Genomic DNA, 25,746 nt, shown 5'->3' with positions numbered 1-25,746 from the left:
GGGAGACTACTGCATTAAGTATATTCACATCCAGATGTAATTCTATTAATATGTTGTAGATATTTTAATTTCTAACAAGGATGTAGAGATATATACATACACTTATATTACAATATTGTGTATTATTTCCATTTTCCCCTTAAATTATATACTTGAACATCTTTACACATCAACATGAATGATCTATATCATGTTTTTTATGAGAATAATAAATTACTTAACCAATATCTTATTGATGGACATTAAGGTTGTTTTCACTGTAAAAGTAGTGCTACTACAAAAATCTCATTCTAAAAGTGGAATCTTGGGGTCAAAAGGAGCAGACAGTTAATAATATCATCAAACTGCCACCTAATAGTTTGCATCAATTTAGATTTTTACAATGTGTCCCAATATCCATGGTCCACATTATGCAATTTGAAAACCAAGACAAATCTGTGTAAATGTCACCAAAAGTATAGTCTGCTACAGCCATCTTCCCCATTGGCCTGGCATTACAAATTCACTACTAAGGACATGAGAGCATGCTTGAAATGCATCTATGATCTGAATAACTGTTTTTGAAAAAAATATATACTCGTGTGTGTGTGTGTGTGTGTGTGTGTGTGTGTGTTTGCATGCATGCGCGTGTAGGTACACCTTCTTTCCAGGTGTATATCTGAAAGAAGAGCAGCAATTGCAGCTATAGGTACAACACATTTATGTTCCAGATTTTTCTAGGAAAGAATTGTATTATTTTCTAATAAAATGATTTAATTTCCTCATAGATACATTCATTTATGTGCTGTCTAATATGTTTATGTAACTGCATTTGCCACTTCCTAAAGTCTGCTCATTTGTTTTGCTTTTCTATCCCAGGAAGTACCATCACTGGTATGGCTTCTACCCTGAGTAAATGCATGCCACATGTTGGGCAGTTTGGCCAGCCCATAAAATGAAATCTTTAGTTCTAGGCCATCAGGTAGTTTTATAGCCACAGGCTCTTGCAGCTGGCTTCTTATCCTACTCTATCTGTATAAAACAGTAGGTACCACCCTATGAGCCTGGATTCATCTTCCTCTGAGATACCCTGTCCCCACCTGCTCTCAAAGCATCCTGTCTTTATTTCTGCCTTTTCGAGGTGAAGTGTGGGAGTAAAGAATCAGAAAATGTACATTTTTTTTTTTCCTGAAGGTTGAGTGGAGGCTTCAAACAGGTAACCTTAGACCTTCCCTCCCACATCCCTATCCTACCCTGTCCTGCCCTGTCCTGTTTGTGTTTATTGCCTCAAATTTGCTTGGCTTCTTTCTTTTCCTTTCTTCATAAAAAAAAGATATCCTTGCCCCCAAAAGAAAGGAACTGGGAAAATGCTATTGTAGATTTGGAAGGTGTGGATAGAGTCTCAAGATATCTTCTTATTTGAGATATACTAGAAAACAATGGAAACATAACATGGGGGATATCTGTGATAACAAAAAAAAAAAAAAAAAGAAAAAGGGTGGGGGGAGGGAGGGAAGAGCAGCAGAGGCAGAGGGAGGGAGAGATGCATCTGAGAGTTGCCACACATGTTAATGCCTGCAGGATGGAAGAGCAAAGACTGCTGGTCGCTCAGTATTGATTTTCAGGAGAATGCAATGACTGTTCTGCAGGGAATAAGGAGCACAATAAAGAAACAAAGGTCAAACTTGTTCCCCAGAGACAAACTCAGGGGAAAACAAAACAAAACAAAATAATACATCAACGCTCTTTGGCTGTAATCATTTCCAGAAGTTTGTGTCCTCCCTCCCCACCCTACCCTCCTTTTCTATTTCCTTTACAAAAAAAAAAAAGTAGCTAATGAACCTGAAGCAAATGAGCCCATGACAGTTTAACTTTGTGTGCCTTCATTTCTGATTATGATCTGAGGTGGAGGGGGGATGCCTGGGACCCCTCTCCTACTCTACCCTCTTCTGTACAATCCAGAGCCATGTTTTTTTTTTCTCTCTCTTTTTTTTTCTTTTCTTTTAAAATTCCATATCCAGATGAAGTAGCAGTGGGCATTTTTTTCTCTTCTTTGTAGGCTGCCTGTGTCAAGGAAAAGAGAGAATAAGTTTATGATTTAGAGCTGACTTTTGACACTGAAATAAACAGGATGTGATCTTTCCCCAAACTGGGCCAGATAGGAGAGCTGAGGGTGGGAGAAGGGACCAGATGGGAGTTGTAGTGGGCACCTACCTGGAGATTTCTAGAGGAAGGGAGAAATAGTAACTTTTCCTAAGAGTTCTTCTGCTATTTCCCAGAAGCTTTATTTGTTTTACTCCCTTCACCTTTCATACCCCATCTCCTTCCCTTGACCATGCAGAGTTGATGAAAGTGGCAGATGGAGGGTTATATATAGACAGCAAAGAGTATCTTCACCTGCCTTCCCCTATTTAAGTTTAGAATAATGCTACATATGGGTGCACATTATGGTTTTCTCTATTTTGTTGATGTGGAAAGTAAAACTCAGAGAGTTAAATGACTTAGTTGGGGTCACTCAGCAGGGACTGGAGCCAGAACTAAAATCCAGGCTTCTGACTTGAAGTCTAATGGTTTACAGGATATTACCCTGGTGTACCAGTTTTGTATATGATTTTGCTAAGTTTATTGGCAATTTAGAACATATTTTGTTGTTGTTGTTGTTGTTTTTATAAAGTTTTCAATAGTGGTAAGAAAAGTCTCAAGAAACAAAGAAAAGTTAAAAAGGTAAAGGAACTAAAACCTACAGATTGATTCCCTTAACACTATATTCTCATCACTAGGTAGCAAATACACATGGCTTATCATTCATTATAGTCAAATCAAAAAGTGGTTCAAATTGAAAAAGAGATGAATTGGTCATAAAAAATGAAGTGAGGACCTATAGAGTAAGAGGGAAGGGGCCTCCAGGAGGGTGGAGGGAGGGAAAGGAGAAATACTGGGGAATGATATTGACCAAATTGTATTATTATATCATATGCATATAAATAATAATAAATCCCACTATTATGTATAATTATAATGCACTAACTAAAATGTGGAAAAATAAACAAATATGAGAGGTTAGTATGACAAAATAAATAAATATATTGGAAAGAGAGCATATAAATTGATAAAAGAGGTCGGTGTGGAAATAGGGAAATTTGAGTGTTCTGGTTCTGGAACTGGGTTACCTGAGTTCCACTGCCAGTCTCATTGCTTTCTAGTTACCCAGCCTCAGGCAGGGTGGCTCACCTGGGTAAGTCTCAGTGTCCTCATCTGTAACATGGTGGTAATCATATTTATCTCACAGATAATTCTTATAGGTTAACCTTGTGGAATGAGAGCTATTACTATGGTTTTAATACAAAGGCATAGGCAGGGTGTGGTGTGAAGAGGCAGTCTGAATCCTCCATCTGGGGCACATTTGGGGTCCCATAGGCAAGTTCAAAGCCTTCTTTCTTGAATGTGGAGGATGTCCCAGTGGAAGGAATTCCCTCTTCTTTAATGGAAACAGTAAAGAAGGCATAAATCAGGTGGATATATGCCTCTCATTTGTGCTGCTGCCAAACAGGTGATGACTGCAGTGCACAGATAGAAAGAAGGTTCTTCTATGATTCTCTGGCCCAGTTCACCTCTGTTCTTCCCAGAGGAGGGAGGCTTCTGGCTGCCACTGTGATGAGATCCTCTGGGGCAGTAACCTGGGATTCCAAGACCCCAGTCCCTGGCCTGCTGTGAGGCTCAGTTGAGAAAAAAACCTGCTACCCCACAGCCCTTCTATTTTGAGGTTCATACATCTACTTAAAGGGATGCCCAGAAAGCAGCTGGAGCCCCAGAGATGGGGGGTGGAGGGTGCTGATTTGTGAATGGAGGACAGAGGCCTCCCAACAGTCTTTCTGAGCCAAGATAGGTAGGGTCTGGGGGAAAGGTCTGGGCTCAGGCTTAAGCAGGTTGAGGGAACCCACACCTACCTCCATCCCTCTGTCACTCCCAGGCATCTACTTCTGCTAGAAAGCCACTGGCATGCTTAACAAAGTCGGGGTCTGAAAAGCACACACCTCAGTATTTCTTCTTCTGAGCAGTGGAAAGGAAAGCACCCCAGGGAGCTGATGAATTATTCATTAAGCCTAGTGGGGTGGTCACAAGGGAGCATTGCTGAGATGCAATTAAGTGGTGCTTTAATTTGAGAAATGTTTATTGGGTTGTAGCTAAGACGTTTATTCCTATCTTTGTGAAAACCACAAGTTGATGATAGATAAGGGAAGGAAAATCTGGAGTGGTTTGTAGAAGGTGATTCCCTGAATAACTTTCTTGTGTCTCTGCTGGTCCCTGTCTAGCATCCTATGTGCAAGATCAATTTGATTTTTAATGTAATAATAAGTAACACTTGTTGAGGATAAGCTCTAACATAGAACTGTATTAAGAACCTTTTGCTCATCTGTTATTAAAATAGGCACCTCAGTGTCACATGCTGTCTAAATCCAGCACACTAATTCATTTTATTGAGGATAGTATGTTAAATGGATCTGATAAGCACAAAGTAACCCTGACCCCTATGGAAAGATATTTGCCTGCCAGAGAGTGGGAAATAAATTCTACAAAATTTGGGGTCTCCCATCTAATTAAAATTTCTGTGTCCAATGGTGCGAGACATGTCAAGATATCCCTAGTAAGGTAAAGGGTAAATTGTTACATATAGTCCATTTTATTTATTTATTTATTTATTTATTTATTAATTTTTTATTGATTATTTAAAGCATTACATAGCTCATGATATATCATCTTTCATACATTAGACTCAAATTGTGTTTTGAACTCCCATTTTCACCCCAAATATAGATTGCAGAATCACATCTGTTACATATTCACATTTTTACATAATGCCATATTAGTGTCTGTTGTATTCTGCTACCTTTCCTAACCCCTACTATCCCCCCTCCCCTCCCCTCCCCTCCCATCTTCCCTCTCTATCTCCCCTGCTGTTGTTCAATTCTCTCCCTTTTTTTTTCCCTCCCCCTTGCCCCTCATAGCCTCTTATAATTTTATGTATCCTTGAAGGTCTCCTACCATTTCCATATGCTTTCCTTTCTCTCTCCGTTTCTCTCCCCCCATTCGTCTTTGTTTACTGTAGTCTTTTCCACATGCTCTTCCTTCCTGTTCTGTTCTTAGTTGTTCTCTTTATATCAAAGCAGACATTTGGCATTTGTTTTTTAGGGCTTGGCTAGCTTCACTTAGCATAATCTGCTCTAATGCCATCCATTTCCCTGCAAATTCTATGATTTTGTCATTTCTTAGTGCTGCATAATATTCCATTGTGTATAGATGCCACATTTTTTTTATCCATTCATCTATTGAAGGGCATCTAGGTTGGTTCCACAGTCTAGCTATTGTGAATTGTGCCGCTATAATCATTGATGCAGCCGTATCCCTATAGTGCGCTCTTTTAAGGTCCTCAGGGAATAGTCCAAGAAGTGCAATAGCTGGGTCAAATGGTGGTTCCATTCCCAGCTTTCCCAGGAATCTCCATACTGCTTTCCAAATTGGCCTCACCATTTTGCAGCCCCACCAGCAGTGTACAAGTGTACCTTTTTCCCCACATCCCCGCCAACACTTGTTGTTGTTTGACTTCATAATGGCTGCCAATCTTACTGGAGTGAGATGGTATCTTAGGGTGGTTTTGATTTGCATTTCTCTGATTGCTAGAGATGGTGAGCATTTTTTCATGAACTTGTTGATTGATTGTATGTCCTCCTCTGAGAAGTGTCTGTTGAGGTCCTTGGCCCATTTGTTAATTGGGTTATTTGTTATCTTATTGTTTAATTTTTTGAGTTCTTTGTACATTCTGGATATTAGGGCTCTATCGGAGGTGTGGGGGGTAAAGATTTGTTCCCAGGATGTAGGCTCTCTATTTACCTCTTTTATTGTTTCTCTTGCTGAGAAAAAACTTTTTAGTTTAAGTAAGTCCCATTTGTTTATTCTGGTTGTTAACTCTTGGGCTATGGGTGTCCTATTAAGGAATTTGGAGCCCGACCCCACAATTTGTAGATCGTAGCCAACTTTTTCTTCTATCAGACGCAGTGTCTCTGATTTGATATCTAGCTCCCTGATCCATTTTGAGTTAATTTTTGTGGATGGCGAGAGAAAGGGATTCAATTTCATTTTGTTGCATATGGATTTCCAATTTTCCCAGCACCATTTGTTGAAGATGCTATCCTTCCTCCATTGCATGCTTTTAGCCCCTTTATCAAATATAAGATAGTTGTAACTTTGTGGATTAGTCTCTGTGTCTTCTATTCTGTACCATTGGTCCACCCGCCTGTTTTGGTACCAGTACCATGCTGTTTTTGTTACTATTGCTTTGTAGTACAGTTTGACCTCTGGTATCGCTATACCTCCAGATTCACACTTCCTGCTTAGAATTGCTTTTGCTATTCTGGGTCTTTTGTTTTTCCATATGAATTTCATGATTGCTTTGTCTATTTCTACAAGAAATGCCATTGGTATTTTGATTGGCATCGCATTAAACCTATAGAGAACTTTGGGTAATATCGCCATTTTGATGATGTTAGTTCTGCCTATCCATGAACAGGGTACATTTTTCCATCTTCTGAGATCTTCTTCTATCTCTCTCTTTAGGGTTCTGTAGTTTTCATTGTATAAATCTTTCACCTCTTTTGTTAGGTTGATACCCAAGTATCTTATTTTCTTTGAGGATATTGTGAATGGAGTGGTTTTCCTTATTTCCATTTCAGAAGTTTTGTTGCTGATATATAGGAATGCCTTTGATTTATGCGTGTTGATTTTATAACCTGCCACTTTGCTGAATTCATTTATTAACTCTAGCAGCTTCTTTGTAGACTCTTTTGGGTCTGTTAAGTATATTATCATGTCATCCGCAAATAGCGATAGTTTAATTTCTTCTTTTCCTATTTTTATGCCTTTAATTTCTTTTGTCTGTCTAATTGCTCTGGCTAGTACTTCGAGAACTAAATTGAATAGAAGTGGTGATAGAGGGCATCCCTGTCTTGTTCCAGATTTTAGAGGGAATGCCTTCAATTTTTCTCCGTTCAGAATGATGCTAGCCTGAGGCTTAGCATAGATAGCTTTTACAATGTTGAGGTAAGTTCCTGTTATCCCTAGTTTTTCTAGTGTTTTGAACATAAAGGGATGCTGTACTTTGTCAAATGCTTTTTCTGCATCCATCGAGATGATCATGTGGTTCTTGTCTTTAAGTCTATTGATGTGGTGGATAGCATTTATTGATTTCCGTATATTGAACCATCCTTGCATCCCAGGAATGAATCCTACTTGATCATGGTGCACAAGTTTTCTGATATGTTTTTGTATTCGATTCGCCAGAATTTTATTGAGAATTTTTGCATCCAAGTTCATTAGAGATATTGGTCTGTAGTTTTCTTTCTTTGAAGTATCTTTGTCTGGTTTTGGGATCAAAGTGATGTTGGCCTCATAGAATGAATTTGGAAGAGCTCCTTCTTTTTCTATTTCTTGAAATAGCTTGAAAAGTATTGGTATTAATTCTTCTTTGAAGGTTTTGTAGAACTCCGCTGTATACCCATCTGGTCCAGGGCTTTTCTTAGTTGGTAGTCTTTTGATGGCTTCTTCTATTTCTTCTTTTGTTATTGGTCTGTTTAAATTGTGTGTGTCTTCCTGTCTCAATCTGGGCAATTCATATGCCTTAAGAAATTTATCGATATCTTCGTTATCTTCTATTTTATTAGAATATAGGGTTTCAAAATACTTTCTAATTATCTTCTGTATTTCTGTAGTGTCTGTTGTGATATTGCCTTTTTCATCCCGTATGTTAGTAATTTGAGTTCTCTCTCTTCTTCTTTTCGTTAGCGTGGCTAAGGGCTTGTCTATCTTATTTATTTTTTCAAAGAACCAACTTTTAGTTTTATCTATTTTTTCAATGGTTTCTTTTGTTTCAATTTCATTGATTTCTGCTCTAATTTTAATTATTTCTTGTCTTCTACTACATTTGCTGTTGTTTTGCTCTTCCTTTTCTAGATTTTTGAGGTGTTGTGTGAGTTCATTTATTTGTTGGTTTTTTCTTTTTTTGAGGTAAGAACGCCAAGAAATGAATTTCCCTCTTAAAACTGCTTTCATTGTGTCCCATAAATTCCGGTATGTTGTGTCTGTGTTATCATTTGACTCTAAGAATTTTTTCATCTCCTCCTTTATGTCTTCTATAACCCATTGATCATTCAATAATATATTGTTCATTTTCCATGTGATGTAGGATTTTTCCTTCCTTCTTTTATCATTGATTTCCAATTTCATTCCATTATGGTCAGATATGGTGCATGGTATTATCTCCATGCCTTTATATTTACTAAGAGTTGTCTTATGGCATAATATATGGTCTATCTTTGAGTAGGATCCATGTGCTGCTGAGAAGAACGTGTATCCACTTGATAATGGTTGATATATTCTATATATGTCGGTTAAGTCTAGATTATTGATTGTGCTGTTGAGTTTTATAGTTTCTTTATTCAGTTTTTGTCTAGAGGATCTGTCTAATGGCGAGAGCGGTGTGTTGAAGTCACCCATAATTATTGTGTTGTGGTCTATTTGACTCTTGAACTTGAGGAGAGTTTGTTTTATGAACGTTGCAGCTCCATTGTTGGGTGCATACAAATTGATGATTGTTATGTCTTGTTGGTGGATGGTTCCTTTTAACAGTATATAGTGACCTTCTTTGTCCTTCTTGATTAACTTAGGTTTGAAGTTGATTTTATTCGATATGAGTATGGCCACTCCTGCTTGCTTCCGAAGGCCATGTGAGTGGTATGATTTTTCCCAACCTTTTACCTTCAGCCTGTGTATGTCTTTTCCTATCATATGAGTCTCTTGAAGGCAGCATATTGTTGGATTTGTTTTTTTGATCCAGTTTACTAGCCTATGTCTCTTGATTGGTGAGTTTAGGCCATTAACATTTAAGGTTACAATTGAGATATGATTTGTATTTCCAGTCATGCTTCTTTATTTATTTATTTTAGTTTGGTTAGTTTTGCTTTTTCGTTATTTTCCTCCCCCTTTACTGAGATACTTCCTGCTGTTAGTTTTGGGCACTATTTTTCACATCCTCTTCTTGTAGTGTTTTGTTCAAAATGCTTTGCAGAGCTGGTTTTCTTGCTGCAAATTCTTTTAGCTTTTGTTTATCGTGAAAGATTTTAATTTCATTGTCAAATTTGAAGCTCAATTTTGCTGGATATAGTATTCTTGGTTGGAATCCATTATTTTTCAGCGTTTGAAATACGTTATTCCAGGATCTTCTCGCTTTCAAAGTTTGTGATGAGAAATCTGTCGTTAACCTAATTGGTTTACCCCTGAAAGTAATCTGCCTCTTTTCTCTCGTAGCTTTTAATCATATAGTCCATTTTAAAACCAAAAAGGAGACTCAGCATAGTTCCTCTTTAGATTTTAGAGGCAACGTTTTTATCCGTTGGGTGAATTTTCCAGCTCATTTACCAACTGACCCCAAAAAGCTGCTAGTTTTGAGCAAAAGAAGATTCTACAATAGTTTCAGGCTGGGTTGCAAGCCACTGTGCACTGTGTCTGAAACTGGAATATGAATTTCACAAGGGCAGAGTTTTTTTCTGCTTTTTCTACAGCTATATTCCCAGTACCTTGAACTTAGGCCAGCACAAAATAAGCACTAGAATAAGTATTTGTTGAATGAATAAACACCCTTTGAGGTAACAGTTAGTTAGTTATTATTATCCTCATTTCAGTGACAGGAAGATGGAGAACTTGAATTTAAGTTGCTCAAGGTCATGTATAGTAAATGACAGAACCAGGAACCAACCCTAGATCAATTGGGTGACTTAGTCTTTTATATCTCTGATCAGGTGGGTTCATCAGAACTCTCAGTTATAGCTGGGGGAGCAAAGGGAAGCCCACATATTTTCCCAGTGTTCATTTACTCAGGTCAAGTTTAGAGTTCATGTCTTCCATGGTTCTTATATGGTCCCTCCCTCCCAGAACCATGGAGCTCCTGGATAAAAGGCGCAGAAACTGAGCAAAATCTGGGATTTCTCTATAACTGGTGTTCCCTGAAGAGGGCGCTCTAGGCAAAGCTGGAAACTGGATGACATCACCCCTGAATCACTTTATATCCACTTCCTTTCATTTGTAGGTAAATGGATGGAGTTAGAGAAGATAATGCTAAGTGAAGTTAGCCAATCCCCCAAAACGAAATGCCGAATGTTTTCTCTGATATAAAGAGGCTGATTCATAGTGGGGTAGGGAGGGGGAACATGGGAGGAATAGATGAACTCTGGATAGGGCAGAGGGGGTGGAGGAGAAGGTGGGGGGCATGGGGTTAGAAATGATGGTGGAATGTGATGGACATTATTACCCAAAGTACATGTATGAAGACCAAAGGGGTGTGAATATACTTTGTATACAACCAGAGATATGAAAAATTGAAAAAAAAATGAAAAATTGTGTTCTCTATATGTAATAAGAATTGTAATGCATTCCGCTGTCATATATAAATAAAAAAAATTTGTGTTATTTGATGAAGAACTTTTGTTGTTGTTGCCTATTTTTCTTCAGAATTTGTTAACTTTCATTGAATATTCTTCATGTATTTTCTTGCGTAATCCAAGAGAATCCAGATAGCTCCCAATATTTGGGAAAATTTGTAATATTTCGCTAATTGTGATGTGATGAATCCAGGGCTCTACTGTGGCTCAAGAAATCTAGATATTAAGGAAATTTATGAATATTTACCTATTTGTTACCCAGACACATCTTGTATCTAAGTGAATGGTAAGAACATGGTGGTTTCCTGGCCAAAAATAACAACCCTCAATCTTTCTTGCTCCTTGATCCCCATTAAGTTTTACTTTTTATAAAATGTAGGTTCAATGCACAAGTTACCAGTGGTGATTGTCTATGTATGTAATCATATTCTTAAGAAGGGCTTATTTTCCTACTCCCTCTCCTTGGGTAGTTACTGTAATAATCTTGAAAATTTCTAGTCTGTGATAATAAATAGTTCAATTTTACTTGTCTTTATGAGAACTCATTTCTCCCCAAAAGATTTTTCCTTTTTTAAATCTCCACTTTCTTACTAGAATTCCTTAAAATATAATTAACAATAATATTATTATTACAGGCTAAGTATACCTTATTCAAAATGCTTGGGACCAGAAGTGTTTTGGTTTTCTGATTTTTTTCCTTTTTGATTTTGAAATGTTTGCATATATATAATGAGATATCTTGGGGGTTGGACCCAAATTTAAATATGAAATTTGTTAATGTTTCATATATAACTTATAGCTTTAAAGAAATTTTATACAGTACTTTTCTGTGTGCTGAATATGACTCTACATGTCACATAAGGTCAGATGTGGAATTTTCCACTTGTGGCATCATATTGGCATCATGTTTCCACTCAAAAAATATTTGGATTTTAGACATTACAATTTTTCAGGTAAGGTATGCTTATCTGTATTAGTAGCAACAGTAGTTGTGATCCTCTAAGTGATTTGAAATCATGCTAAAGATAGAGAGAAATTGACCTGCCTTATTTACTACCAAGCCATGCATTTGGCAATTTGTTAGTTCACTAGTGTTTCATAACACAGGACTATGAATTGGGTGGCTTAAACAACAGAACTTTATTGTCTTATAGCTTTTGAGGCTAGAAGTCCAAGGTCAAGTATTAGCACAGTTGGTTCCTTCTGATAGCTATGAAAGAGTCTATTTCATACTTTCCCCAACTTCTGGTGGTTTGCTAACAATCTTTGGCATTTCTTGGCATGTAAAAGTGTCATCCAGATCTCAACCCTCATCTTAATGTGGTATGTTTTTCCTGTGTGTATCTCTGGCCCAGTTTTCCCTTTTTATAAAGCTTACCAGTTTTATTGGGTTAGAGCCTCTCTACATTAGTACAAGCTCATCTTAATCTAACTAAGCACATGGGCAACAGCTATTTTCAAATAAGGTCACTGGCATACTAGGTGTTCAGTCTTCACAATGAGTTTTGAGGGTCACAATTCAACCCTTATCAATCATTTTTACTGATAAATATTTTGTCCTATTGATACAGTCACTATTCTCTTTCCTGGTACATGCTTTCAGCTCAGGTTTTCAGACATCCTGACACCATATAGAACTATACTTCATTCCATTGAGTTTTATAGATAGTCAATTTTTACTGTAAACATAGTGTACCATTTAAAAAACTCTTTTAAAAGCAAATATGCTGTCAAACATGGCTTATTTCCTGGTTTAAGAATCTGATGACAAACGATGATGATAATAGCTAACATTGTTGAAAACTGCTTATGTCTTAAGAAGTATACGAAGTACTTTATGTGCATTATGTTATTTTTCCATACAACAACTTTATGATGCTATTATACTAATTTATAAAAGAGGACACCAAGGCACTATTTGCTCAAATAGCTTGCACAAACTATAAAAGGGCATTTATGAAAGGTTGACTAAGTTGGTCTATTAGCTGTTTGTCTGATCACTGTTGTAGAAGCCAGCCACTGTGAATAGCATAAGAACATGAAAAGTGTCTCTTATCAAAATGTATTTTTGCTTTTAACATTTTGTGTGTATGCAGACAGCTTATATTTGAGGTAAATTGACGCTGTGCTGTGAATTGGAATGTCAAGTGAACAGCTTGTACCTAGTCACTGGAAAAGAGTCCCTAGAGGCCAGCATAACATCTCAGCAATGCAGAATTACGCTTTTTAAAAAAGCACCTTAACTACTGAAGATATGATAAAACATGTGAAATGAGTGACAGGTTGTAAAAGGAAAATCACAATTTTTTTGTCACAGTGTAAAATCACATCTTTATTTATTTTATTTTTTTTTTATGGAGACAAAAGGCCAGCCCAAATTGAGAAAAGAGACTTAAGTTATATGTCAGATTGTACAACTGTTCACCTTTATCCCCACTCTGATTACCTATACCAACCTCTCTGCCTCTGCTCTGATTGACTATGGGGTTAAGAGTCATTTTTTCTCCACTAGCATCCAAAACACCTTCATGTTCTTCAGGGAGATTCTAGCAACACCATTTTTTTTGAAATTTTTAATATTTATTTTTTAGTTTTTGGCAGACACAACATCTTTGTTTGTATGTGGTGTTGAGGATCGAACCCGGGCCGCACGCATGCCAGGCGATCACGCTACCGCTTGAGCCACATCCCCAACACCATTTGAAACTCCTGTTATACCAAGGAGATTTACTTATGAAGGTTTCCACTTTGGGATTTTCTCCAAGATTGTTTTGATAAATTTTCCTACAGTTGAATGTACCATTGATGTTTGCTAGCATGCTAATCCAGTTTAGGCAGTAAGAAGCCCCAAATCTGTAGTTTGAGTATTTAGTATTGAGTTGATATGTTCTGAGAAGGCTCTAAATAAGACCTTAGAGTGGTGCTTCTCAAACTTTAATGTGCACATTCATCACCCTGGGTTTTTGTTAAAATGTAGAATCTCATCCATCTCAGCTCTGAGATACTGCATTTCCAACAAGCTCTCAGGGATGCTGAAACTGCTGGCTCATGGTCCATACTTTGAGTAGCAAGGACTTGAAACAGTGGTTTATTAAACCTATCTGCACATCAAAATTACCTGTGAAGCTTTTTTTTTTTTTAAATTACAGCTTAAGTAAATAGAATTCATATATCATACAACTCATTCTTTAAATTATACAATTTAACGGCTTTAGCACATTCACAGAGTTGTGCAAACATCACTGTAACCAATGGTAGAATATTTTAATCACCCCCATGAAAAACCTTGTACCACTTAGCAGTATATTCGTTCATTCCTTCCAACCTTCTTTCCCCCTATCCCTCAAGCTTAGGCAACCACTAATTCACTTTATATCTCTATAGATTGGCCCAATCTGGCAATTTCATGTAAATAAAAATCTGATATTTTGTAACTGGCTTTTTATTTTTACTTAGACAATGTTTTCATTCATTTTATATATCAGTACTTCATTACTTTTTATGGACAAATACTGTTTCATAGTATGTACAGTTAACATTTTATTTATCCAATAGACATTTGGGTTGTTTTTACTTTTTTTGGGGGGAGGGGTGCTATTATGAGAAATGCTATTGTGAAGATTTGTATATGCGCCTTTGTTTGGATATGTGTTTTCAATTTTCTTGTGCATGGCCCTAAGAATGGAATCACTGTGTTAGATGGAAACTCTATGTTTATCTTTCCAAGGAACTACCAGATTGTCTTCCAAAGATGCTGTACCATCTTACATTCCCACTAGCAATATATGAGGATTCCAGCTTCACTATATCCTCACCAACACTTGTCCTTTAGATCATAGCTCTCCTAATGGATATAAAGTTGTATCTCATTGTGACTTTGATATGTATTTCTCTGGTTGCTAATGGACAGTTTTTTAAACCCCCCACCCCAGACTTATTGGTTCAGCATCTTCAAGAACTTGTAAATGGGGAAATTGATAATTTTTACTAAACTGTTCAGATGATTTTGATAATCAATTGGCCATTCTAGTAGTTTCCCATTCTAGTAGTTTCCCCAAAGGAAATGTTTGAACCTCATGGAGAAGGGATCTCTGGTTGTAGATTTCAAAATTCCATAAATCATGTGACTTGATGGGGGTAGATGAGAAAATGTATTTCTTTTAATACACATAGATTAGTGGATTGTAGATCTTCCGAATGAAAATAACTCCTAAAGTCATATTGACAAATTTTTCTATCGACAATAGATTTTTTCTGTAGTGTATATTCTTAGTAGAAATTTGATTTAGGAGTCTTCCTTGAACATGATTACATGACTTTATGGTTTATTTATTTATTTGAATGGCTAGTCTGTCTCAGATGTGATTTGGATGCCTCCAGAATCTGGGAGCAATCAATTGGGTAGAAGTTTAAAAGATACATGATATCCGAGAGACTTGGGTGATTTAGTGGATGTGTTCAGGGACTTGGGAAATGAGAATTCTTGTTCTGACTCTAATTTATCTTGGCTATTAGGCAAGTCACTTTCTCTTTCATCTGAGTTGTCTCACCAAGTGAGACAGAAGTAAATTACAGATAATAAAATACTGACTCGGATAATTGTTGGTGTCTTGGTGCCCACTCTTGGAAGCTACCACTAAAAATAGATAACCATTTATTTACTGAGAGTTTTCTACTTGCCAAACATTGCGTTAAATGCTTCCTGGATCTCTCATTTAATCTTTGTACCTTCCTCTGTAGTAAATATTGTTGTACACACTTTGTAAACCAGGAAATTAGCATTAATATCAGCTAAGAAACTTGGTGAAGGCTGTACCACTATTAAGGTGTAGGACTGAAATTTGGATACTGGTTTTTTTTCCAGACCTGATTTTAAAGTCTTCAGTCTTCCTTCTGTAAGATAAAACAAAAGGCCCCAATAATATAAAAAACCAAAACTACCTCTCAGAAGTGTGTAAAGAAACAAAACCTGTGCATTTCCACCAACCATGGTTCTGCCTAGTCTCATGTCTGTGCCTGTGCTGTTGTAGAATGAACCCCAACGTGGATGCACATCCCGCCATTGATGGACAAGTGATGTTAATGTAGCTGAATGAAGTCAGTGTAGATGTGAGGGTCCTGCTGACTGTGGCTTGAAGCCAGGCTTAATCCTATGATTCTGGGCAGATTAACTTTTTGAGGCAAATTTTATTTATTAAGTTCTGATCACAATACCTATTTGATGGGCTGATCTAACAATTAGAAATAATGGCTAAAACATACATAATTCATTGGTATTTAATATGTGATAATCATAATGCCTTATTTACTGGGATGTAATAGAAACACTAGCTCACTCAGGTTATCTAACATCCCATTGTTTAGGCCCAAAATCTAGCAGTAATTCTTGATTCTTCACTTTGCCTTACAACTTATATTTAATCCATCATCGAACATTCCCAACTCTACCTTCAGAATATGTTCCTGCTCCAATGACTTCTCTTTGCCCTCACTTCTACCACTCCAGGGTGAGGCTCTCTCACCTTTCACCTGGAATCCCCAGGTGAAAGCTTCGAGCTTCTGGTCCATTTTTTCCTCCAGGTTTTTCTTCTCATTGCAAAGGGAGAGACCTTTTAAGAACATAAATCAGCATTTGTTATTACCTTGATCAAAGTCCTCCAAAGCTTTCCAGTGCACTTAGAATGAAACCCAACTCCTTAACCAGATAATATGGACCCCAGCATCTGCCACTGGCTTCCTTTCTGAACTCATCATTATGACTTTCTCTATTCTGTTCTATTTTCCTTTTTGCTGCTGACCTACTGGCTGGTTTCCTCTTGGGCCTTTTTCACTTGGGGGCTAGAATTCTCCTCATTCCCTCTCCTGAGCCCTTTGTCAGGTTGGCTTCTTTGTTCATTTCAAAGATATCTACCCAGATCCCGCATCTGTAATTTCCCTCCCACCGTTGTCTGCCTCGGTCCATTAACATGATTTATTTTTTTTCAGACCACTATAATACTTTTAATTTAGCTTACATATTTGTTTACATATATGTGGGGAAACAATTTCTTGTTTGATGTTAATAATTAGGGAATGGAATAGTTTGAAGGGCCAATTAATTGTATGCATGAGAGAGCACAATAGAACTCAGAGAAAGTGAATCCAGAGGTCCAATTCTAAGCAGCTCAAGGAGCTAGGTTCTTTGAAAGGGGTTCAAATCCTAATGGTAGGAAAACAAATCAAGAACAGCCAAGGGGGCAGTAAGTTCATGCTGAATAGGAGGCCAGAGGCAGTTTGACATGACTAGATGAGAGTACCTGTTTTGCAGAAATGAGTGTGATGTCTAGAAAGGCAGATGGGGGTGGATCGCTGAGTCTCAAATGCTAGTTGCAGGCATTTGTGAGCATTCCAGCAAAGGACCTTTATGTTCTCTATTTTCAGAGCTGGCTTCAGTAATGTCAGATTGAGTTGCTAACACACAATCCCAAGGGAGAGCCTCCTGGTTTAGAACTGCTGAAATACCAGTGATTTGCATTGGTGATTTTTGTATGTAGTTAAATGTGTGTTTCAAAAGCCAGACAGTAGTCAAGCCAGTAAGGATGAAGCCAGATTGGGTTCCTCTGAGCCAGAAAGTAACAACAGCAGCTGGTTATTGTTGGTTATTGAAAAACAAGGTGTGCTAGTCCTGTTTGCTTTAGGATAAGTGATGCCATTCTGCAGTTTTTCAAAAAGGAACTCTTTCGGTCGCCTAAGGAGGCTTAGACTTCACAAATGAAATTGCATTAGTAATGTTTTTGCCATAAAGAAAACAAAGAGTTTTCTCAGTTCAGCAAGAGGCCTGTAGTAATTTACATACAGAGACTTCTGTGATGATTGGGGGATTATTTATGGTGACAGGAAAATGTGCACATTTGTATATTCTTCTTTGCTCTCCCTTTTCCTTCAGGGAGAGAAGTTTATATTTTCATATTTCAATGTCTTAAAGATTCAAAGTGTATGGTAATCAATGTGCCATGGTTGAAGTTTTTTCAAACTTCAAAGGCCAAGTGCCCTTGGGCACAGAAGGAACTGCCTGCCACCCAAGTGGTTGCTGGCATATACCTCCCCACTCTAACCACCCCGAGGCAGGCAGGTCCTCGGCTGCTCTGGGTATTCTGAGGGCATCCGGGAGCTAAAACAGATGTCTCCCCAGAAATGTTTCTTTCCATTTGGAGGACGAATAAGAGAACAGAGTGAGTTGAACTTGTATGTTTGGAGATGGTAGGATATTGGGGAAGCTGCTGCCACACATTTCTTTCCTCAGGCTCTATCTGCCACAGCCTGGATCAGCTTTCAAGCCTGGCCTGGCAAATCAAGTGTCCACAACAGCCACCCATCCTGCTGGAAATCTGCTTCTGTCTTTAATTTTAATTCTCTTGAGTCTTTTGGTTATGCCCCGAGGTACTGTGAAATCTGAGCCAATATATATTGGAAAGAAAAGAGAGCAACATTTTGTTTACTCATGTATAAAAATATATAAGTAATAAATATATAAATATACAAATACATGCCTATATATTGTTATGATTTAGTATGAAGTGTTCCCCAAAAGCTTATGTATGAGATAATGCAAGAATGTCCAATGATAAAATGATTAGGTAATGAGAGTTTTAACCAAATCAGTGGATTAATCCATTGATGTGGATTAACTAGATGGTAAGTAGAGACAATCAGGGTGTGCATAGGGAAAGTAGGTCATTGGGGGCATGCTTTTGGAGTTCATAATTTGTTCCTGGTGAGCAGAGCTCTCTCTGTGTGTCCTGGCTGAACTGAATAGATTTCCTCTGCTGTGCCCTTCCGCCATCATGTTCTGCCTTACGTCAGACTCAAAGCAGTGAAGTTGGCCACCCGTGGACTGAACATCTGAAACCATGACCCAAAATTTTCCTCCTCTAAATTATTCTTGTCAGGTATTTTGGTCATAACAAGGAAAGAAAACAAAACATATAAAATAAACATATAAAATGCATACACACAGATGTATATACACACACACACACACATACATATATACACATGTGTGCATATTTATAGTATATATTTCATTTACTTTATATGTATCTGTGATTTATGTATATATACATTGCTACTTTGTGTGTATATTCCATAACCCTTTGGATGTTCTTATATTTCCTTTTTCCTTCTGTTTCTCCAGCAACTCTGCTGAGGTTGTTTAAGTGGGAATTCCCTGACTCGTCTTTCTGACAGGATGAGGAGGACAAATGACGGAGCTCCGGCTATTCTCAGGGTTGCAAGGCAGGAGACAGAAGACCTACAGGAAGCTTCCTTGCTGAAGTAACACAACAGAGTCCTGTCTGAGGCACTTCCGAAGGGGTGGGATTGCTGCCCATAAGGCTGGGAAAGACAGCTTTGGCTTGGCCTGAGTTCATGAACATTTTCCCCTAGATATCAAGAGAAGTTTTCTGCTTCCAGTTCAGTTTACTAAGTGAATGACATGCTTTTCCCTCAAACTCCTGGAGAGGTGGAGGTGAAGGTGGAGATGCTGAATTTTGTACCTAGTTCAATTTCATCGGGTAGGAGGTATCCCTTCTACTTCTAGTCTTCACAATGGATGGTTGACTGATATAGTTCATGGTAACAGCCTGAAGGAAGACAAGGTTAAACCAAGGAAAGCATTTTTCCCCAGTGAAAGGTGCCAGCAAGTTTCTTATGGATGAGTAGAAGGAGACAGTAAGATTTTTTAGCTAAATGCAGCATTTGTGTTACCTGTGGATCATAAATTGCTAACTGCATAGACAGTTGACAGTTGCTTGGATTTCAATTCTTACTTCGGTTGTAGATTTGCTAAGTAGGAGGGACTGAAATAGGCAATTAGAATGACCTATGAAAGACTGAGTCCATTTTTGATATTTCCATTAAGTAAGTTTTTTTCCTCTCATAGCTGAACACTTAGGAATTGGGCAATATTCCCGGTAATGTTTTCCCTACAGCTGGTTACATCCTTATAGCATGTTGGTTTGTGGTCTCTCGTGATGTCAGAGTGAAGGAAAGGCCATTAGCTACTAAGTTGAAGACCACAGGTGTTCCCCGTTGTGCACAGGTTTTTCAGACGTAAATCTCAATGTTCTGGGAGGCTGGTAGGAAGTTCTGGGAAATAATTCTGGGATAAAAGAAGTTTTAAACAATGCCCATTGCAAACACAAGGACACTGTAAATAAACCAAGTCTCCCGTGTACTTCCCTTTCAGCCATAAATACATCTTTTCCTCTTCTGGATCTTGCTGGTTTCCTTGTACAGGGCTGCTAGCCTGCAGCACCCTTGGCGACTTAGTTGATTTCCACATTTCATCAAGTCCTTCCTCATTCACCTGGACTTCCTGTCGCTCTTTTAGGAAATACACTTCTTCCTGCAATTGCTCAAAGCAATTGACCTTCTTGAGCCACCATTGGGGCAAGAGTGGAGAAATAACTCAGCAGTCCCATGGGGCATGGTTCTTAAAGCCAGGGTTGGTTTATTCTCACTCCTTCATGGTTTCTGAGTCTTTTAGATGACACCAGGTTTGTCCTTTGGGACTTATGTATATTACATTTTATTTCACAGCATAAACAGAAGATTTAGGAAGAAACCTCTACAATCTCACCTATCAACCATGTCAATCTATCTATCTCTGCACCCATGCTCCTCTCCTTTCCAATTTTTCCAGTAGAGCAGTATTTCTAAACAGGATTACCTGGATTGTGTGTGGTTAAAAAAGAAAAAAAAAAAAAAAGCTAGACCTATTAATTTAGAAACCTAGGAGGTAAGTAGGGCAGGAGAATCTGAATTCTAATGAGCATGTGGCTTCTCATGTACACTGGTATTTAGAGACCACCACCTTAACCTATTCACCATGTTTTCTGTAATGCATTAATCCCCTTCTCTGTAGGAAACAGAGACAGGGTTTCTTATTCGTTAAAATAAAGGATCCTGGAGCTATGACACTTTTTGGCTGAGCAAGTTATTTAAAGTCTATGTTTCCATTTCCTTAGCTATAAAATTAGGATAATAAGATTACTTGTTTCTCAAAGGCTTATTAGGATAATAAGATTACTTGTTTCTCAAATTAAATGAGTAATATATGTAAAGCATATACAAATGTTTGCATAAAGAACATATAACCAACAAGATATGTGTTTGCTATTATCTTCACTCAACATTTAAACACATGCAAGACTGTACTATTTGTTTTAGACCAAAATTAAAAAAAAAATTTCTTCAGAGCCTCTTTATCTCTTTCCAGGGCCACAATAATATCACATTCTTTCATATTATTTCCTTCAAAAACGTTTGTCTTCTCTCTCTCTCTCTCTCATCCATAAGGATTTAGTATAATGTGAAATACTGTTCCCAACACCACATTTTATTTTGTTATCTTCGAATTCTTTTTCTATTGTTAACTCACTACCACCTTTTGCAGAGAAGCATCAGACCTAGCAAATGCCCCTGTTTTCTGCTTTCTAGTCCTTCATAACATTTATCAGCATTGTAATTCCACATTTATTTATATAATCATTAGAATAATGCCTGTCACATCTACTATACTGTAAGCTCCAAATGAGCTGGGACTATGGTAATTTTTGTTCCCAAATGTTTCTTCAGTGCTGAGCTGTGGGCATAGCACATAGTAGAACTTCAGAAATATTTGGTCCGTGAATGAGTGGATGAACAGATATGACTACACACGAAAATTTAAGGACAGACCCATAGCAAGGCTGCTGGGGATACTTCACCATTGTTTATAGTATCCAGCTTTGGAGAGAAACAGATCAATCTTCATTCTGCCATGTGCTAGCTGATATGAACCTGGGCAAAATTCTTAGCCTTCCAAAGAGCTCCCATTCCTCATCTGTAAAAAAAACCATACTCTGCTAGGGAAGTACAGGATCTGCTGCATAGAGGAGTAATGGGGGTGAATGAGATAATGCATGCAAAACAAAGCTAAGCACATGCCTGGGCCAAAGCAAGTTCATTACGATGCTGCTGATGATTGTCCTCCTATTAACAAAATCCCGCAAGGTTTCTGGCCTTCTCTGTGGCTAATTTCAACAGCACAACACCCACTGTACACATTTCTTCCCCATTTTTACTCATACTAAAGAGTGAGGTACACTAGGCACAGTGGTGCATGGCTGTAATCCCAGCCGCTCAGGAGGCTGAGGCAGGAGGACCAAGAATTCAAAGCCAGCCTCAGCAATGGCAAGGTGCTAAGCAACTCAGTGAGACCTGATCTCTAATTAAAATACAAAATAGGGCTGGGGATGTGGTTCAGTGGTTGAGTGCCCCTGAGTTCAAATCCCCGGTAGGCCCCTCTCAAAAAGAGTGAGATGCTCATGTCTTCCTCTGCCCACTTTGATCCATTTGCCCTCTCCTCATGCCTCCTCTTTGGCTGTTGCTGCTTCATGCTGCTCAGCCTACCTGCCATTGTTTCCTCTGCTAGCCCAGAAATATGAACCTCTGTGCATGTTCATCAATTGCTACAGCCTTTGCCAGAGCTATTCTGTCAACCTCAGTGCTGGCCCTGCCACTTTTTCCAGCAGGTTAAGATCTTTCTTCTCTTAACTGGGAACATAGGGGAAAACACTAAACCTGAATCCCTTAACTTGTGTTTAGTACCCTTCCCAGAGGGAGAACATGAATGATCAGTGAGGTGCAACTTTTCTAATGTGTCCATTTAGTGTGGAGATAACTTCTGTCCAGGGCACACATGAAGGGCTAATGCAAGCAATGTCATCCCAGAGGTTCGAGATTGAGTCCCTCTTGCCTCACTCCAGGGAGACTGAGGAGGAGTGACAATGGCAGGAAGGAATGGGCAACCCCAGGGGATTTTGAGCTACTCTTCTGCAAGCTCCCTTTCAACTCTGGGACTGGAATGCTTTTTCTCTTCATAGTACCTTCTTCCCCCAACCACTAGGCTAGCTAACTTTCTGTCATGAGGAAAGTCCTCTTTTCTCTTTTCCATGACCCAAGGACATTTGCTGATCTCTCAAGGACACTCAGAGCTACCTGTGCATTTTAGATTGCAGAGATGTCCCTGTTTTATACAATTTTTATGCTATATTTTTGTTTCAACACTAAAGAATATATTGATTATTTCTTTCTTGGTGCCTTATAAGCAATATCCCTCTTCTTTCCATTCATTTCATTAAATTTATTTTTTTTTCAGTAGCAATGGAAATAGGTAGTGGCCTTGAAAAAGTTTGAAAATCATAATCTAAGGAACACATCATGGAGGAAAATTCACTCTTGCCAGACCTCCTGTGAGGAATAAATAGTCCCACAAATAGTCCACCCATCAGTATTCTAGCTAAGCTTTGTTAATGTTTTCCCAAGGTAAAGTGCTCACATTTATTTATTTTTTCATGATGCTTTTGTAATTTTTTTTCTTTCAAGGACAAAAGATTTGCAGTCTGAGCAGCTGGATTGTTTCCTCCCACTTTTCTGTCCTTGGAGACATTTGGCCATTAAAGGGAGCCTACGGATTCCATTTCAACAGATGCATCTCACATTTATTCAGGATATAAGTGATAGGGTGACTCATTGTGCAACTAATACAATTACAGTCTTTGTTGTTTAGGAATCTCATCTCGATTCTATATAGGCAAAGAGATTTATCACTATACTCTGTTGAAAGGACAGAATAAAAGGACAATGTATGTGGGTCAGAGCAACTGGATTGCTCTTACTTGGGAATAAAATGCAGTTTGTCATTTGACTCATAGCCTTAGGTGAATGCACATAGAATATGGAGTTTCTAAATTCAGTAAAATGTCATGGATTTTTACCTTTGTAATATTAGAAACCCATCATGGAATATCCTGGGCATCTGGCTGTTGGGAAATAAAAAAGAAGGCAATAATTCATATATCCTTTCATATATATATATATATATATATATATATATATATATATATATATATATAGTACAAACCTTTCCTCTATGCCAGTAAATGATTCTGGCTAGTGTAATATTTTGATTTTAGTTGTGATTGCTTTTAAACCAAGATATATATATATAAATTTAAATTCTCCAAATAAAGTTTTTCAAAGAACCATATTAAGCTGTTCTGATTTCTCCTTCAAATATGTTTGTCCTGTCTCCCTTCTTTCATTATTATTTTCAGCTCCCAGTTTCTGTTGAGGTTTGAAGTAGTGTGGAGAGTGAGTGGGCTGGGCAGAGGAAGCTTTTTACTCTTAGACTCCTGTCCAGGGTTCAAAAGTCCTTTTTGTAGTTATAGGAAAGAAGTTAGTTATCTCCTTGGTACTTACCAACACAAGGGTGTTGTCACCGGTAAATGGGAAAAGTATCCTTTTGATTTTTTTTTGCTAAGGTTTGAATTCATAAATAATTTATGCAGATGTGGATTTGAATTCCAATTTAGCTTCTTTTCTAGCTGGTGACACAGAGCAAATGATTCTCTTTGTGAAAAATGGTTTGCATTAAATGCAAATGTAGTAGTACCCTCTTCATAGGATTATCAGAAAATTATTAGTGTCACCAATTGCCACATACTTAGTGCCCCAGACAGCCAGCGTCTCATGGGGGGTTCTTCTTCCTGCTGAAGAGGGTGTAAGCCACTTGAGAAATAAAGTCTAGAATATTTAGTGAAGAACAAAAAACAAAAAGTCAGAAATATATTTTCAAAAGCAGAGCCTCTGATAAATCCAGTCCACATAAGAGCTGGAACTAGACAAAAGAAGATGGCTTCAGTGGTTTATCTAATGGGGTACATCACAGGCAGGGATAAGGTTTCAAGGGTGGAGCCTTGCTTCATGATGTCTTGCAGTCAGCAGGATGATTGGCATCTTGGCAGAACACATCCATCTCAGCTGCTGTGTGGCACATGGAAGAACAGAATAGGAATTCTCAATGTCTCTGGGCAATCTTATACAAGAGGAAATGTCCACTGGTAGTTCCCAGACACCAGATGTTCCTATTCACTAGGGTATGATGCGTGGTGACCCCCACACAGCCCATGGATGGCTTGCGACAAATGTTAGTTTTCTTCTTCATGCTGTGCCTCCTTCTCTTTCTTCCTCTTCCTCTTCTTCTTCTTTTATCATGCCTGGCTTATAGCTAAATGCATGAGAGCTATGGACTAGCTATGGAATAGCTTTTTAAATAAAGGGCTGCTCCAGTTAAATGAGTGAAAAAAGAAAAGGGATCCAGTTTTTGACCAAGGGCCTATTCTTTAATTTGTGGTGGACCAGTTATCTCAAACAAGAAGAAATGTATAGTAATTATCGGATTGGGTGTTTGTTTTAGCTAGATTTTTCATTTCTTTGGCCAAAAGACCTGGCAAGAACAACATAGAGGAGGGAAAGTTTATTTTGGCTCACAGTTTGCAAGATTCAGTCCATGGTTTGTCAACCCATAGCTCTGGACCTAAGGTGGAAGTGTGTGGTGGAGGAAAGCTTCAGGAATCAGGAAGCAGAGAGAGATCCCCTCACCAAGGGCAAAATATAAACCCCAAAGGCATACCCCCAGTGACCTTCTTCCTCTAGCCACAGCCTATTTGCCTTCATTTATTACCTGGTTAATCCATATTAGTGAATTAACCCACTGATTAGATTACAGCTCTCATATAATCATTTCACCTTTGAAAATTCTTGAATTTTCTCACACATGAGCTTTTGAGGGATACTTCATATCTAAACAATCAACAGTGTTTTTGAAGTTGTTTTGATCATAATTTGATCCAACAATGGTCACAGAATAAGATCATACCATAAATAAGAGAAATTAAGAAGAAGTAAGAATTCTTGACTAGAGATAAGCAAAATCTTAATATTTGGTGCCCAAGAATCAGTGTTGTTTAACAGAAAGCCATGTTCTTTGGAAACAAATAGAGCTGTGTTTAAAATCCCAATTCTTAAAGTTTCTTTTGTGCAAATTAGGTGTGCTTTCATTTTCTTTCTTATAATGAATGTATAGTTAAATGTACCTACCTTGAAGGATTGAAAATATTAAAAAAAAATAAGACCTGAAACCATAAAATTTTTAGAAGAGACCATAGAGGAAAGGCTCCTTGACACAGACCTTGACATGATTTTATTTTGGGGGGAGATGTCACATGAAAAGCTACAGGCTGAAGTTGTGGCTCAGTGGTCGAGCGCTCATCTCACACATGTGAGGTGCTGGGTTTGATCCTCTGTACCACATAAAAATAAAATAAAGGTATTGTGTCCATCTAACATTAAAATAATAATCACAATAATAAAGCTCAGGCTACAAATAATAGATGGACTATAACAAACAAAAAAT

Source organism: Spermophilus citellus (assembly GCF_964194105.1).
Source record: "Spermophilus citellus genome assembly, chromosome: 10".
Lineage (NCBI taxonomy): Eukaryota > Metazoa > Chordata > Mammalia > Rodentia > Sciuridae > Spermophilus > Spermophilus citellus.
The sequence above is the reverse complement of the archived record's forward strand: the minus strand, read 5'-3'. Positions refer to the sequence as shown.